At 43.8% G+C, this 18700-nt stretch overlaps 2 pseudogenes; both read right to left on the reverse strand.

Moving 5' to 3' along the window:
- Positions 1-392: 392 nt before the first annotated feature.
- LOC142557883 (uncharacterized) lies at positions 393-10769 on the reverse strand (annotated as a pseudogene).
- Positions 8190-10511, reverse strand: LOC142557882 (uncharacterized; annotated as a pseudogene).
- Positions 10770-18700: the final 7931 nt, after the last annotated feature.

The raw sequence follows: 18700 nt of genomic DNA on the forward strand, positions 1-18700 counted from the left end.
TAGTAGTGCAGAATTCAAAGTTGTATTTACTTGCCAAGGTGTTTTTGTGTACATTGCTGTGCACTTTTTAAACATTGTACAACAGTGTTCCCAGTTACGCCAATGATGCATTTAATTAGTCTTAGTTCTGCTCTCTTAACTCTTAATCCTACACTGCTAGAAGAGAGTTAGGCAGTACAAACTGTGTGCACCAGTAAAGAAATTAAGTTTCAGGAAATAAAAATTCCATCTAGGCACAGGAAACAATACATTAAGGAAATGATGGCACTGAATGTGGCAAATGGTAACATTAAAAACAAAACAAAAAAGGATGCAACACTAGTGAAAAAAAATATGTTCGTACAGGCCATGCAGAAAATCTGCAAGAAAGCTGACTTCAGCGTGATCATATTTGGTGGCGAAATTAATAAAATTATATTTGTTGAGCAGCAAGTCGCTCGGCAGCATGGCGGAACCACGTCATGGCGGCCCTCTCGACATCCTTAAGGGTGGCATCTGGGTGCCTGATGTCATTAGTCAATGTGCCTGCATGCATGAGAAAAATTATACTTCCTATAAGTTTTTCACACCACGCAGAACTTAGACCAGTATATACTCTACTAAAGAGATAAAACTAAATACCAGCACTAAACTTAGCAAAATGTGAATAATAGGTGTATAAGTCAAAAGCTGTTAGAATGTCGTACATTATATATATTTTGCCATGGAAAATCCATCTAGTTAGGCAATCAGGTGTCAAATCTGCCAAAGCAGCCTCAATACAGTGAGTATACTGCTTGACACTAGATTTAAAAAGAAGTGATATCAAAATTGCTACACCTAACTCACCACACATTAGCTTGCACAGATTCAACTCTGAGAATTTTTTTTCCCCTTCGTTCCAAACCAACTGAAGCTTATTGCTGCGTTCCTACTAAGGAGGGACTGTAGAATTCGTGTTGTTTTCTGTTTTGTTGAGTCCCCTCCTTGGACAGCCAAGTGCTTCTTCTGTCAAAAAGAAACAAAATATACAGTTAGAAAGATAAAATGGGATTCAGTTAACATTGAAAGTTTTGCAAGCTAAATGATTTCTTTGTAATAGAAAAATGCTAACTGGCTTTTACTTTTACTCATATTCTTTAAAATTCTCATAGACAGTTAATGTAAAATCCTACAGCATGTCATGAATGAGACTTAGTGTCATAAGTAACATCAGTATCAATTTCTGTCTTGTAACTACAGCCCACTGTAGTTACAAGACATGCAATTTTACACTGAGCTTAGACCATGAAGCAACATGATTAGGGAGTGGAGCACTAATTAAAACATGCTTACAGCCACAAAACTGGCAAAATTACAAAAAATATATGAAGCAGAGAAATTACCATTTGATGTCGAGCTTGTCTGTCTGTCTCAAGCTTTTTGTCATAGTCGAGCACGTCTGTCGCATCCGAAAAAGGCAAATCAGAGAGGTCACAAGGTTGTGAAGGTGCACTGTTGGCACTGCTGAGCAGCTCATTAAGGCATTGTGAATGGGCCTGCTGGGTCTGCTTAATACCATTAAGTATCTGTAAGACCCTTTCCATGAAGGCTACAAAAAAAGAAAAAATTAATGGCATTAGTATTATGTAAGTTTTCATTTCAGCGCTATTTGCAAGATGAAAAATTACGGCATTTATTCGAATATTTGGGAGACCTTTTTTTCTCGAAACTGTTACCCATAATTAGCTATCGACCATATTTGTGAACACAGCTAGCCAGAGTACCAAGCTGAGTTCCACCATTACGCCTTCCGTGAGGCCAGTCTATTAAGACTGGCTTTAAAGAATGCTGCCTATTTAACGCGCTCAACGGTGGACAAACAACGTCATTTGGGACGCCAAAGATGCCTGCGAAGCATCCAGCGAGGGTGTCTTCTCTGCCAGTTCAGACGTGGTTACAGATTGTGGCATCAACTAATGAGATTTAGTAGCAGAGCAGTAAATAAAGGTGTGTCATGGTCAAAGTGTTTCATTTTTCTGGAAATATATAGGTCTACCTATATTCAAATCATATTTTTAAAATTTTTCAGTGAGTTTACTATATAGTGTTCAAGTATGTCAGTACTCAACCTATTTTCGTGTACATATGGTAGTTGATGTGGCAACACTTGGAAAAAAGAAACAGTGATGAGCACTACTAAACGTACTGTAAGCCATAGTTGGAACATACACAGCAGAGCACATGCCTTCTTTATAGTTTTCGTCACCTAGCACTGACCTTGTGATAACAGTGTGAACCAGGATTCACAATTTGTACAATGCTGCAGCCACGCCACGGACCACAAGTGCTTTTTTAAGTCACCGCTTGCGCGCTAGCAACCGTCATAGCTTGAATGATGGGGCGCGCTCTTAAAGGAGGAAGAAGCGATAAACTGCGCCACTGACTCATGGCAGTGTCACTCCATCACGATGACATTGAGAAAAGATAGTGCACCAGCGGCAACATACAAAAGATTTTCTTACATGCTACATAGCTGTGCTATAGGGTTGGCTAATGAATACTCACGCTCACATCATTATCCTGAAGCGAAAGCTAGGTGAGGCAAACTGTGTAGAAGCTACGTAATTTGCTGTCTGCGTTTCAATTTACACAGATACATAGCACAAGTGAAAGAAACATATTGTTCAATTACACAAGCTTAAGAGATGGAGCTCTAAGAACTTGCTGCTTATCATTTACACTACAGCATTCAACAGGGAACATGTGAATGCATGCTGAAAAAGAAAAATGCAGATATATTAATGACTGGACAGCCAGCAATATTGCAAGAAATTCTGACCTTGTGCTTGTTAGTATGGCTTCATGACAGAAAAGCAGAGTGACGAATGGGACGAGAAAGAGAGAATGGGACTAAGCACTAGCTGCTATCAAGCGCATTTATTCTGCAACTGCAATATATACGCTTTAGAAAATAAAAAAGAAGGTACTAAAAAAAGCACCTAAATACCAGATGTGTCCATAATGAAAACGAAACGAGCATCTAATCTCTTAGTCACGGAGATAGCCATTTTCTTTTTCAGTCAAGGAAACTATGCACCACTGTGCATTGCAAAGGGCTTTCATATGTCAGCTCACTTCTTGCTGCAGTGGCTTAGCGGCTATGGTGTTGTGCTGCTAAGCTTGAGCTCGCAGGTTCAATTCCTGGCTACCGCATGCACATTCTCATGGGGGCAGAATGCAAACATGCTCATGTGCCATGCACTGGGTACACGCTGAAGAACCCCAGGTGGTCCAAATTATTCCAAAGCCCCCCATTACGGTGTGCCTGGCTCATAATCATATCTTGCTGGAGGCACGTAAAAAGCCACAATTAAAATTTTTAGGGTCAGCCCGCAGTCAGTTGCCTTGACCAACAAAAAAGTTTGCTATCTCCACGGCTGAATGATTGGACACTTCATTGTCATATTGCCGTCGTGATGCCGTAATGGTCGTTCCACCTTCGTCATTCTAACATCATCACCGACTCTTGCCATGCCATCATCACCACATCATCGTAATCACATGGTTATCATCACACCATTGTCATCGCACTGTTGTGTTCCATTGTCATCACTTCAAACATGTCATCTCATTGTCGTCACCATCGTTGTCATGCAGCTGTTGCTGTATCTTCATCACTCACAGTCGTCGCCATGTGCATCATCCCATTGTACTCATGCTGTAGTCGTCACATTGTCATGATTATACCATAGTCATCGTTTAAAAAATTGCCATTTCCTTGTCGCCATGGCGTTGTCGTCATAATACCTTCATTGTTACATGGACATCATACTTCATCATTACATCTTCGTCACACAGTCTTCATTAGGCTGTCATGCTCACGGGCAACCTCGCCAAGCGAGTGCTGTAACAAAGTGAGCCGATACCAGAGACACCATACTTCGCCTATAGCCAAAGCAACGATAACCTCAAAATGGCCACTGTAGATTTTAAACGAATGTGGCTTCAGCAATGTGGTGTGCTGCTAAATTGCTTGAATGCTTGCTAATCACTTTACACTCAACAGCCTTCATGAGATGGGTTCTACCATAATTTTTTCTGTCATGAAGCTGCAAGATAACTAAAGAAGAAAGCTGATTTAGTGCTATGAGCATCACCTTCTGTTTCCAATATGTTACAATGAACAACACTCTAAGTTTGTGCTAATGGACTATCACGAATGTGAATGGTACATATAGAATGCAAGAAAGAACTTGTCTCAAGTAAATATTAAATGAGAAAGGAAGACAAACCAGTCTTCCCAGATAAAATACTGAAAATTTCGCCTAAGGAACACTAAAATCCTCCACTGAACCCTATTAACTATAACGATTAGTAGAAGGTGGACGACATACCGAGCCTTTGTGGATCTGCGTGTGACCTTGTAGCTCCAGTCAGATATGTGGATACCGGCCTGTATGATGAATCTGAACATAAACGACACCACAGGTTATGCTCTGCCTGACTTCAGTGCACAAAATGTCCAAAAACAAAAATTATAATCACTGAACAAAGCCAGCATAAAGATTTATATTACATGTGGGACATACCAAGAGGTTGCAACTCAGTGAAGTTGGCAACTTCGGCATGTGTCGAAGCAGGCCTGCATAAGGCACCTGAAACAAAGACGCAAGAGGATAGTTAGATAGATAGATAGGCTCAAAACGCCTGAAGTAGGCAAAGAATCCTAATTGTATTAACGAAACTAAATATCGAGAACTGTAGCACCATAACAAACATAGCAATGCGACATCAAAATGACACACCAAGCACATGTGGTTCCGTGCGTGACCTTGTAGCTCCAGCAAGGGGTGTGGATACTGGTGTGTATGATGAACCTGAACATAAAAAACAGGCATTTGACCATAGCTAATAAATGTAAAGAAAATCAAAAAGTGGTAACAATGAATGACAGCAACATAATGATGGATATCCCATAAATGACATACCACGAGTTTGCAATTCCGTGAACGAGCCGGCAGCTTCCGACCTGTGCAAAGCATCTAAAATGAAAACACCGTGGATTAAACTCCACCTGGCCACAGAATACATAAGCAAAAAGCAAAAATCGAACAGCAGCAACATAAAGAACATAACATTACATATGAATTACACACCGAGCACATGTGGATTTGTGCATGACCTTGTAGTTTCAGCAAGAGATGCGGATACTGCCCTGTAGGCTGAACCTGAATGTAAAACAGACCATAGGTTATGCTCCACATGACCACAGTGTAATAAATGCACAAAAACTAATACTAGGAACAGTGAATGACAGCTGCACTAAGATGCATATTACATAGGTGACTAACCTTGTGTTTGCAAGTCTGTGTATAATCTTGGATCTTCAGCATGGGTAGCTACAGACCTGTGCAAAGCATCTGAAACAACAGGGACACCATCGCTTACACTCTGTTTGACAGCAGAATGCACAAGCCAACAAAAATTTAAATATACTAGCTGAGACAAGCAAAAAGTTGAATGTGTCAATAAACTGCATGCATGACACACAAAGCATTTGTGTCATGTCTTACGCTGATATTCATTCAAGAAAGCCTCAGTAGCCAGTTAGTGGTCTTAAATTTTTACAAAAGGTGCAGAAGCTGAGATGGTGGGGCAAGGGGGTATTCTGTAAGTGTCCACTGTGTAGATACTTACAGAATATACCCCCTCTTCTATGATCTGTACAACAATGCATCTTAATCATAATATGCAGTGCTCCGGTGCACAAGTGTGGTACAAAGCAACATTAAACTGCAATCACGTATCTAAAGTCATACCAGGCACTTGTGCTTCTACCTGCCTTCTCTCGAACGGTATAGATGCTGGTCTGTACAGTACAGCTGAAACAGAAAGAGGCCACTGGTTATGCTTCACCTCAACACAAAATACATATAAAAAGAAAGAAAACGCTATGTGCCAGCACAGAGGCATTATTTCACGGCTGGTGAGCCAATCAAGAAGCTGCAGGAGAATAAAAAAATTATGGGGTTTTACGTGCCAAAACCACTTTCTGATTATGAGGCACGCCGTAGTGGAGGACTCCGGAAATTTAGACCACCTGGGGTTCTTTAACGTGCACCTAAATCTAAGTACACGGGTGTTTTCGCATTTCGCCCCCATCGAAATGCGGCCGCCGTGGCCGGGATTCGATCCCGCGACCTCTTGCTCAGCAGCCTAACACCATAGCCACTGAGCAACCACGGCGGGTTGCAGGAGAATAAATAGCTTTACATAGTCCTGTAAAGTTACATTACAAACCTTATGCACCAGTTTGCTAACAACTTTGCAGAGCGAAATTCTTATGTTGGAGTGGCTGTCTTAAAAGGCCGGCTTAAAAACCTTGAAAGAAATGTAATATGGTACTGTACTTTGCTGAGCCTGTGGATGAAGCTTCCAACAATCTGACAGTCTTAAGCAGATACTGTCATTACTGCCAGTTCAGAAAATGGATTTCATCCTCATTCTGGAGGCTTATATGGAAAGTTAGATCAACATAACTAGTTCCTAAGTCAGGAGCTGTAGGTGAAGTTAAAGATTAGCACAATACTTCACAATATGCATAAAGTGAACGCCTGTCCCTGCACTGACTCAGGCCTGCAGACTCGGTTCGTCAAGCCGACGTTCCAAGTGAGGCATGCTGTGAAAGATTTACAAAAACAGTGCACTAAGCATGTCATAGTTTCATATCCTCAAGAGCTATAGAATTCACAGGCAACAAACTGTTTGTTGATTAGAACTCAAATAGAGCAGCTAAGTAAAAGGAAGAGCAAGTTTAAGTGTGCCTGGCTGAAGACTCGATATGGTGCGACCAGTGGTCCCAAGGCAAAGGTGTACAAAAAGGTTTAATTAACTTTTGAGTATGATACCGGTTTAATTGCTACCACAGCATAAATGACAAAACAGTTTAGGGTGGACAATTATCCTGGCCCTTATGTTTGGCAATTACACACCAGGCACTGCAGCCACACCTAACAGCGACCTAACTAGAGTAGAATGCAGCAATTGCAATTTCTTGCAGGACGTATGAATGAGTCCTAGACATAAGCAAATAAGCAGCTGAAAAATCTGAACGGCAGTGAAAGTAAACTTTCTATGATGCTAGAAATAAAATGAAATTACCACGTAGATAGTTATATAGCTTACGGTTAATCCGAAATCCATTAGTCTAAACTTAGAAAGTCAGAGATGAAAAGAGAGCCACAAAAGTGAAAGACATACTGGCCTGTGAACTTGGTTGTGAAGCCTCCATGAGTGACAATGAACAGTCCCGAACATCTGAAGTAAAAGAATGGTTACTATAAAGCATTTGAGTTGCTTCAGGCAGGTTACCTGTACAGTGCGGGAGTTGGTAAGACGGCTCTCCCGAGGCCGGCTCATACCTGCCTAAAGGAAGAAAAAATTATTAGAAACTAAATTCCCATTCTACACCCGTACACACGCCACAGAAGATTTACTGTTTGCACAGCAAAGTAGGCGATAACTAACTTGAAAGTAGTTTTACAAAATCTTTGAAATGTCATTCACATTTCTAATTAATAGCATGCTGACAACATCCCCCTCACCTGTCACGGATAGTGGCTGAGGTGGTGTTGGTGCCCTTGGTTGGACATGTTCATCACTTTCATCATAGTCTGAGCTGCCATTCTCCTCGTCATCTCGAAAATGCATTGCACGTCGCCGCCTTCGTTTGCCCCGTCCCAATTCTCTTCCACTGTTACTGTCAGATGAGTACTGGAGGGAATTAAGCTTGTTTTGCGCCCTCTCATAGGTATCTGGGGGGAAAAAGTTTTTTACAACACAGAAATTGAGAAAGCAAAAGTCAACCTTACCAGCCCAGCGTTTGACGACGCACTGCACTTCAATCCAAGAGTCTGTTGGCTTAGTGCCTTGCATCGTTAGTTTTCGCCGTTTGCCAGGGTTTTTTCTATTGGCCGAAACGTAGAGCGGTGGTCTCCTTTCAGCCATGACGTGTGAATGATGGCCAAACTGTCCTCCTCTTCAGGGAATGAGATCACAGCAAAGGGGTCACTTAACCACAAGCAATTATTCAATTTATCACTCATCAGAATGCTTTTCTTTGTCATTTAACATGAAGCCTGAAATGTTCGTGCAGTTTGTGACGTTGGCGTGTCAGCCTGAATGCACACACACACACACACACACGCACACACACACACACACAAACACACAAAAGAATAAATAACAGTAGCAGAAATGTTCTGAAGAGCACAGTCACTTTTGGTGCACAAACGGAAATACTGCAAATTTTTTGCCAACTGGAAGCCTCACACATTTCGTTTTGATTTTTGAAATAGGCCAGAATTGCAGACCAGAAGCTTAGGATGCCAGATGTACATTTAAAAGTGAAGAACTACATGGGTACTTGTAAAGGTCTTCCAACTTTTCATATTTTCTGCCAATTATTACAGGCTGACAATCATCAGAGTGTGCAATATTCTCCACTTTTACAATTGTGCCATCATCAAGCATACTTGTGGAGTCCCTTTTGCCTGGTTTGAAAGTAACAGAATCAACTTCAAGGGCTTTGTACTGCGGCCCAACACATCCAGGAGGCAAAGGTCCCTCTTCGTGTCTTCCTTTCAGCTTTGCACGTTCTGTACCTATAAAAATGGCATCCCAGCTAGATGATGGTTGGGCTGAGCTACTAGGTGAAGGCTTGTTGAAAGAATGTTCTTAAAAAATACGATTGTGCAGCTGCTCCAGTGGCTTTTCGGGTTTTCGCACATACTTCTTTAGCCTACACATGTAGTTTTCGAATGGAAACGCACTGTAGTTGTCCAATGGTCCATAAGTGTTAACATCATCCGCTACATGAATAAGCCCATGAATGTTGTGGGACACTGCATACTTACCAAACAATGTGATGTATACCTCTACAAAATGCCTCAGAAGCTTTCTCGAGTACTCCAAGTATTGTGACTGCAATGTTGCGGACTACAAAGCAGGCTGACAGACCAATGCAATGTTATAAAGTTGTCCATTAGGCACTGTGCAATGTGCGACTTTAAAACAACAGGCCCTGTGTATAACAGAAACATGCGAAATTCTGTGGCCTTCCACTTATCAAGCTCCGACAAGCTTCGGGGCTTCCTGGACAATTCAGATGGTACAAAGTGCTTCATTTCTGAATTTGCTCCTGACACTGCATCTCTTGAATCTTTTCCAATACGGTATTTATTTTCACCTTTGATCCAAAGTAGCAGGAGCTTCCGTACTACGCCAAGACAAATCAAGTGCATGTAATCAAGTGGAACATGCTTAATGATGTCAATAGGCAATTCCAACAAAATGGTCTTCATGGTATGGTGCTCTTCTTGTTCTGCTGTGCGAAAGCTGTTATTTGTTCTTAATGGCGCATCTAATTCAGGAAAGCACATTCGTCCTTCTTCAAAATCTCCTTCAGTCACGCATTTTGAGCAGCTGAAATAACCATTATGCCCTTTGATGCCAAGAACGTACGACTTTGCAGGTGCATCACAGATTAGTGCTCCAACTTGCACAGCAAAGTTTTTGCTTCCTAGTGTCAGGCATTCTTGGAGCACACTTTTCAGGTCCCGCACGAATGGTTGCAAGTACGCATTGGCCTGAGATGGTTTGCACTCCCCAAAAAAGACACCGACTGGAAATGGTTCGCTTGGTTCGCGCTTGGACACACGACAAAGAATGGGCCAGAACTGACCTCGTGTGCTTTTAGTAAGTGGCAGTCCATCCACATTTACATGGATAACAATAGGATCAGGCACATGAACAACATGTGTGAGAGCTGAGTGAAGCCCTTCACACAAGCCAAAATGACAATACTGTCCAGAATCCATCAGTGTGACATTTGCAACTCTCGGTGTAGACAAAAGTGCCCTGGCGCTGTTTGGTAGCTCACGCAAGCAAGAATATGAGCGAAGAACCTTTAAAAGATTTGTGATGACGTCGTGAAGTACACTCGATTGTAAGCTCCATTGTCGCAGGTCTTCTTTCATTGAAGCAATGTCCAGTTCTTTAAACAATGTGCTTGTGCTAGTAGAATCCGCTACGGTGTCCTGCTCTGTAACGCTTCTGTGGCGCCTGCCAAGCACGTTGTCGAGTTCCACGGGAAAGCTGTGATTGCTATGTATGCTGTCACCAGACTGGTCCACATAGCAAAATTCCTGCGCACAGCCACAAATGCCGCCACTCGCAACTTGGCCGAGCGAAAGGTTCGGAGGTGGTTCGCGAACTTCCACTGGCTGAAAGGAGGTGGCAGCAACACCAGGAAGATTCCCTGCGCTAATATGTTCGTCAGCAGCTGCCAATATTGCGCGCACATCGGCCTGCACGGCTTGGCTGACGCGACGGTAGGCAGTCGCTCTCGACATGGAAGCCATGCTGACGTTACTGCTCGCTTGCATTCCTCGTTGTTCAGATTCTCAATCGCCAGTAAATTGACGTGTGCGTGTTGTTTACGCGAGTGACGTTGAGAGTATACCACTGGACTGCACTTTAAAAGCGGCAGATTAACGCTACGAAGATAGAGGAATGAAAAATGCGATGATAACTTACTTTCGTATTCGCTTTCCATGGCGCGCTTCCCGCCAACCGTAAGCTCTAAAGAAGATTAAAAATAAGGCCATCACACGTATGTCCGCAGGCCAGACCGAACAGAAACAGTTAGCAAATGACAACACTTACCTTCGATTGAAACGCAGACTGGCTCCGCGAGCCCAAGTATAATATCTATTGGAGAAAGCGCGCGAAACCCCCGAAACTATACCACACTGTAGGACCTATGCGAACACGGCAAGGTAAATATACCTGGTAGCGAAGCTTCCATAGGAGCCCATACGTTCAAAACATGGCGGTCCATCTGCGGTTCATGGGGCTTAGCGCCATCTGTATGTGGTGGGAACACTTCCGGCGGAAGAAAAAATAATGTGACGCCATGTCCGTTAAAAGCAGAAGTGACGTCATTTTGTTTTCGAAGGCGCGAAATTTGTTTTGTTGTCCTTCCTTTGGAGCTATATATTCAAATGCCCCACCATTCGACTTGATGGGCGTTCCGAGCTTTCAGCGTGGAAAGCGATGCAGGAAAAGGCCAGCCATACGGTTGTCGAAATCGCATCCCTGCACAGAACATACTTTCTTTGGAGGCCGACGCAAGCTTTAGGTGTAGAGTGCTGATCCTATTGTCGGATGCCAAGCCCGTCGGCCGGCCAGCGCAATCGCACGAAAACAACCACACAATTATCTGGCGGTCGTAACTCACAACTTTTGACTGAACAGATTAAGAAGCGATGAAGCTACCCGCGCCACCAAATTCACACAAACTTCGACAAGCAAGAAAGCACAAACTGTGAGGGGGGCGTATTTCAACAGGTGACCTTTACGAGTGCGCCTTTCAGCCCATTTCAAGACGTACATTGCATTGCGAGTGATAGTGGCGTCAACGCCCCCTGTAGCGATAGGCGCTGAAAATAAATGCATTTATTAATAATAATAAAAGAAACTTGTATTTTCTTAACTCGTCACGAATATATAAAATTGACTAGGAATTTTATTTTCGTTGAATGAATCTAACTATGTCTCGTTTGAATTAAAAAACGCGTTTTTCTTTCCCAATGTTTGTTCCCTCCAAACATAGTCGCGCTTCAATCGCTTCTCCCACAACCCCCCATGCTGATGTCGGTGACAATCTGTACTGAACCGCTTTTCGCCCGAAGCTTCGCGACCTATTTGAATCGACCTTGAACACGGAGCCTGCGGAGCCCACGGGAGAAAAATGCGAAACCATGGCAACAGAGAAGGCACAGCCGCCATGCCGTATATAATAAACATATAATAAAATCAAAAGTAAAAGGAAGCTATTCAGTATTTTAAATACTAATAATAAAGTTTTTGTTTTACTGTGTTTTGCTGCCTATTTAGAATTACTTATGGAGTAAAATATAAATTCAAATGGAACTGAAACGGAAACTGCTCGCCGCTTCTCCGACATTTTGGAACTATGCAGGCAGGTCTGTCGCACGGATCGATGGTTTCAATCCCCAATAATTTACGTTCAACTACATTCCAGTGTTGCCAGGTTTGGCTATATATAGCCAAATTGGGCTAAAGAAAAAAATTTTTCGCGTTGACTTGGGCGAGTTGGCTATGTGGCTATATTTGGGCTGCTGAAAATCTGCGGCTTGGCTTTGTTTGGGCTGTAAGTGGCGCCCTAATCCATGCTTTAGAGGTGGCTCTCATCCAGTAGCAACGAATCTCGAAGGCTATGCTTTAGGAGATTGGGCAGGCAGCGCGGCTGTGCTTGTATGCTTGCGCGAAAAGCCTCCTTTTCCCTCCCTGCGCCGTTGGCTGAGCAGGTCGCTTTGATCTTTGATGCCGGCTTCGGCAACTCCTCGCTTCGATGCATCAGTGGCAGAGGCGTGCGGGAAAGCGCCCTTCCTGCCCCGCCACCAGGCACGTACCCAGGATTTTTTTTCGGGGGGGGGGGGGGGCCCAAGGTAACTTTTCTATGCAAATCGGGGGAGGGGCGGGTACCTTTACTAGTACAAATGTTAATAACACCCGCCATTCGCCATAAAGACGCGTAAACCTGCAAAAGAGAAATGAAGTAAGGTGTATCTCACAGGTACGCCTGTGAGATACACGTCTCCTCTACTAGGCAAACAAGGAACCACATCAAATGAACTCGCGCAAGAAAGAACCGCAGGACGAACACTGCCAAGAACAAATAAAAAAGCGAAAGTGTAAAATAGAGATTTCTTTGGTAGCATACAACTTTTAAAAAAACAGCATTTGACAAGCAAGGCACACGGACCACACGGGGTTGTGTTACTCCGCCAGCCGATCACAGAAAGACACAAAATCTTCGTCATGCGGCCTTTTCAAAATGAAATCGTACCGGAGCGTCTGCTGTTCTTGAAGAGTATTTTCATCGACGGAAGCAACGAGCTGTGCAACAGACATGGTTTTTCTGTTCATTTTTGTATGTGTACTTGGAATTTTGTTTATGTGCTAGTGAATGTTCACTTTCGAGTTCATTACGAATCCTTTCTGCGACTTTTGTCATTGTTGATGTACTTTTATTTCTATTTGCATTTCTCACACAGTTTGTTCGAACCTTGCATAAGCATTACATTTTAATAAAGTGTTCTTGCTTTGTCACAATGTTCTCATTTCATGCACTCTTGGCATGAAGGGCTTGGTCTGGCCACCTGCCAAGACGTGGCCGTTTGTTCTTTGCAGGATGTCATTCCCATTGTGGTTGTAAGCATCGTAGCTTACTAAAGGCGGTATTAAGGATTTATTATTCCTAACAGGCTCATTTTCGTGCGACTTGGTAGACTATGCGCCGGCCATGCGGGGAACAGTGCTTGGCACTGCGCCATGGCTCTTACAGTCAACACCGACGCTTCTACTCACCTGGGGCGCGATTGGAGATCGTTGTTCGAAACGCCCGATCAGTTTGACCTCACGCGATTGGCCTAGGCCGTGCCAACGGGTGCGGCTGACGACGTCTGCGCGGCATAGGCCAGTCGCGTGAGGCGAAACTAAACGCGTGTTTTGAACAACGATGTCTCATCGCGCCCGTCACCCGCGAAAATTAGCTTCAGATGATCGTAAACCTTTCAAGACCGCTTCTAGACCAGCTTTTTGATAACGTCCTAAAAACGTTTAGAAATTGGTTACGAATAGTTTTGGCAAAGGGATTACTTGTGTCTTTCCCAATCCTATTTCTAGACCAGCTTTTCGAATACGTCTTGCAGACCTGTTCTAGATCGTCTCAAGAAAGTAATTAAGCCGGACATTAGCAGAGATATCCGACGTTTTCCCGCTGAAGTTCTCTCATTTGTGTCTTCTTTAACCCGTTTTTATCGTCTTGGATAAACGCTACGAATACGTTACGTATCTCTTTTGTGCTACCTGGGAAGCAATGTTACCAATCATCTAGAAGCTTGAGAAGAGCACAAAAAGAAATACCACCGCATACCATCATAAAACAATCCTGTGACAGAAATAAAAAAAATGGGAACAATGCCAAATTGGAAATTTTGCCTTTAGGATATATCAAAGAAGGTAATGGCGAGAAAAAATAACCATACAACAAAAAGCAATAAAGTGAAATTAGTACAGAATACTTAAACGGGGGATTCAGTGTAACAAGTGAACACTACTGTAGTACAGCGAACGATGAGACAGTAGTGCTGCATCTTGCCACTCCAGAACGTGAGAAATGAATATGCAAGCCTCATATTAGAAACTTACATAAACATGGAAATAAACTGGAATGCACTGGAAGCTGCATTTGTGTAACAAAGGAAGCAATGGTCATAATAAATGGTAAGTGTTTTATCTAAAGAGCCCTTTACAAGAGGCAAAGTTGTACCTCTCTGGCAAAAATAAAGTTGCAACGAATAATTTGCAAACCAGCAAATACATTAATTAGCACACTGACATGTCACACTTTGCGCACATCTCCAGTCTCCTAAAGTAAAAAAAAGCACTCTGAATGAGAAAAACGTTTAACACATGTAGCCCAGAGCAAATTCTTTGCCAGTTCACTCACACTTTCACATCCAAAAACATTTGCCACAAAGTCCAGGCACAGTTCCACTGATGTTTACCAATTCACCCCCACTTTCACATCCAAAAATATTTGGCACACAGTCCAGGCAGAGCTTGATAGATAAACAGCTTGAGAGCACCCTACTGATTATTGTGCAGTCCCGCTGCTGGAAATAGAACTGCCGCACATGCTGGTAGTGGTTTCAACCTAGACACACTTGCTGCCCTGGACAGGTATGTTCAGATATCTGCACTGGGGCTCCATTTTGTCGAAGTAGACACATTGATGCACTACGCTGGTAATTGAAATGTTTTGAATGCACAAGTATTGGCTTCACCAGAAAGACTTGCCCACATACCACCACTGGCATATATATGCACTTGCTCTTCACTCAGTAGCATTGAACTTAAAGTGTTCCCTATGTGGGAGCCATGTGTAAAACCGGTGTCACACGACCACTCTCGATCGCGATCAAGCCCGATCCGGATCGAAATTATCGATGCGACTGGCTCACTCTCGTAGCTTGCGCAGAGGAGCCATCACGACCGAGAAATTCGATTTGTAACGGACTGGATAGCGGCTAAAAAAGCCCCGTGTGAAACCGGTATCAAATAATGCACAGACGTACGCTAGGAAAATGTGTTGCACAAGGACAAAGAACTGCGACATGCCCTGTTGTGCGAAGCGCGCGAACAGAACACATGTATATATATATTTAAAAAAACTGCGAGAGCGCTTCGCGAACTCCATGCGAACACATGGCACCCGCACGAACTCGGCAGGCCGCCGTAAAGCGCGAAGGGCGCACAGCGTACATTCCGACACATGTTCCAAACTGCAAACAATCGTACTACCTAAAGCATACAAGTTATTTTATACCAAGGGCATACTCGACTCACGTATGCAGTATGCACAAGCGAGTTATGCAGCGTACATGCTGTATCCATTCGCCAAATAGTAAAATTGATAACAAGCACAAAGCTACAAGGGACTCAATACATTACTACCACTTGAGGCGTCAAATAAAATCGAATTTGGCCGTTTCATATATTGGACACAATATATGGACACATGTGGTACCCGGTAATACCATGAAATACCCATCACGTGGGTAAAGGGGGCGAAAACACAATCGAGAACCTGAAGCGCAAACGATAAAAGCACGGTATGGTGCACGCAAAATTCTGTCAATGCGCTGTAGCGCGAGGGAAGAAAATAGGGCGAGCACTTGACCTCACCTTTTGGGATACCGCACTAGTAGCGAATCATTAAAAAAAAGCCTGTTTGAACCAGTTCCCTTGTCTGCAACACTCTTGCTAAACGGGAGACTAAAATACCACGATGATGGCTCTATTGCGGAGATCGGCAAAGTGCGCACAGACAGAAATTTTGCCGCCTTTCTTCGCATTCTGCAAAATGCTTTCTTGTTAGGATCACGCATAGCGGCCGACCCCGACGCTAGGGACACACAGGCACGATTTCGTCCCTCTAACTTTCGTCCTTATACTGCCCTTAACGCCTTAATTACAGCGTCAGTGAAAAGGCGCCTCACATAACATGGCAATGAACTTGAAGAGCTGATTAGTGCCCTCCACTCCGCGCCCTCCAATTGAAAACACTACTGATTTCCAAATTAAGCTACACAAACAGATCGCACAACCCAAACTAATCACAGAACGTCGTTTTCTTGACGGCAAAACCCTGCAACACTTACATGACAAAGGGCAGCGGCAGCACATTCAGAACAGCCGCTATCATACCACAGCGCAATGCAAGTGCGATAACGTTATTATGCCCGGCTCAAACAGATCGCACAACCCAAACTAATCACAGAATGTCGTTTTCTTGACAGCAAAGCACTGCAACACTTACATGACAAAGGGCAGAGGCAGCACATTCAGAACAGTCGCAAACAGACCATAGTGCCATGCGAGTGCGATAACGTAACTATGCCCGGCTTCACGAATAACGTGGCCGCCTTGATCACATAACAATTGAAAATACTACTGATTTCCAAATTAAAACCACACAAACATATCGCACAACCCAAACTGATCACAGAATATCGTTTTCTTGACAGCAAAACACTGCAACACTTACATAGCAAAGGGCAGCGGCAGCACGTTCAGAACAGCCGCAAACACACCACAGCGCAATGCGAGTGCGGTGACGCGACGACGCCATGACGAAGCGACTATGCCCCGGCTCGCCCGGCTGCCCGGCATCACGAATCACGTGGCCACCTTGGTCACATGATTTGACGACGGTATCGCCACCTTGCGCAAGGTTGGATCGCGTTGGTGGGTTGTTGAATATTGTAGAAGCCGCTAAAGAGGCTGACGCGCCGTGGCGTGGCGGTGGCGTTTTGAGTCGTTTGCAAAACGTATTCACCCCTCGTTTTTAAGCTGTCTGGCTTCCAACGTTATCAAAACGTATTCACCCCTCGTTTTTAAGCTATTTTGTTTGGAACGTCTTTGATGCGTCGATTTTGGTCAAAAATCCGTTTCAGACGTTGAATCCCTTAATACGACGTTTTCAAGACTTTGTGTGCTACCTGGGTTGGTAATTGTGCAAGCAGTTAGGAATTTGGTAATTCATTTTCAGTAATGAGGGAATCAATAATAGGAGGAAAATTCACAAGTTCGCGCAGCGCGGTTCCAAAGAAAACAATGTTGGTCTGATTTAACCGAGACATACTGTATAAGATCAGGGTCTATCTTAGGTGAACAGCATACGTTGTACCAAACGCTACTTTTTTGTTTTATGGACTGGGTTGCACCATCAAGTGCACATTTAAGCAACGACACCTCTGAGATGGCCTACTGCAAGGTCTGCAAGTGCAAGCTGAGGCCGCACATGCAAGACCTTAAAGTGCACATGACAAGACAGAAGCACATAGATAACATGAAAGCGGCAAAGGAGGTGGCAGTGACTACAACCATTGACTCGTTGTTCTAGCCTGGACCATCAAAGCCGACGACAACCAAGATGAAGCTGGCAGAGCTGCGCCTCGCGGCTCACATAGCAGCGCACAGTTCTTTCCCACGAAACACAGAACCTCTTAAAAACTTCTTGAAACGGCTACAAACGGCTATAGACGTCTTGGTCTATGATAAGACTGAAAATAGAATTTCTTCTAAACATAACCTCAGCACTTGGAATATGCTAGTATATATTCTATCTGCGGCAAAACCCACTACTGGTGTCACTAGAGTCTGTTTTGGTAAACGCATTCAGAATGTCTAACTCAAGAACTTTTCTAGATCTTTTTGTCTAAAAGTGCATAAAATGCCAAACGACGTGTTAAATGTGCGGTTACCGTCGGCCGTCGGCGTTAGCGAATAAAAGACGCCACAGACAAATCGAACTCGTTGGAAGCAACATAAGTTAATTCGCTTTAATATTAAATAATTTCACACCAGAACTTCAACAATCAAGGGCGCGTTATTGTTTTCCATACGGGGCGCGCACACGACGCCTGGAAACCATTCTATGGTCGCGCAGCAGGTATTTACAGCAGCAGTAGCGAAACGCCGGTGTTACACAGCGGTGTCACAGAGCCACCGCGCTGCGATCACTTCGGCGGCATAATCCAAATTTGTCGGACATCTCATTCTGTGCTGGAAACACTGGGAGGCAGGAAGTTTGAAAAAACGGCCATTGCCGCCCGCTATGTCTCGGTCGTGGGTTCGTTATCCAGTTGTGCGTCATTCTAAGCTGTTCTGTATATTTATACTGGATATTAACTGGAGTCATTTAGCTGTGCTGATGCTCTGTGCCGTGTGTTTTGCATCAGTGCTTCGTGACATCGGCTGTATTGCGTGTTTTCGCCGACGGCTTACTACCACAATGGCGGGATCTGCGTTCGCCGCCTTCGTGTCTCGGTGCGTCTTTGTACGTCGCACGTTGGGATAACACTTTTTTCCGGTAAGTTAAATACATTGCGCTTCGTATTTCGTCAACAATGTGAATATATTTAGGTGTTACCCGCGACAATTCTTGATATATGGGCTCTTCTGCCCTGCGAGTTTTCGTCATTACTTTTATACGAGGGTTCTGCTTGTGTTCAGCCGTTCAGCACTACCACGCTCCACGACTTCCGCAACAACAGTCAGAACTTTGCCCTGCTGGTTAGCCTGT

This window comes from Dermacentor variabilis, chromosome 9, assembly GCF_050947875.1.
Source record: "Dermacentor variabilis isolate Ectoservices chromosome 9, ASM5094787v1, whole genome shotgun sequence".
Classification (NCBI taxonomy): domain Eukaryota; kingdom Metazoa; phylum Arthropoda; class Arachnida; order Ixodida; family Ixodidae; genus Dermacentor; species Dermacentor variabilis.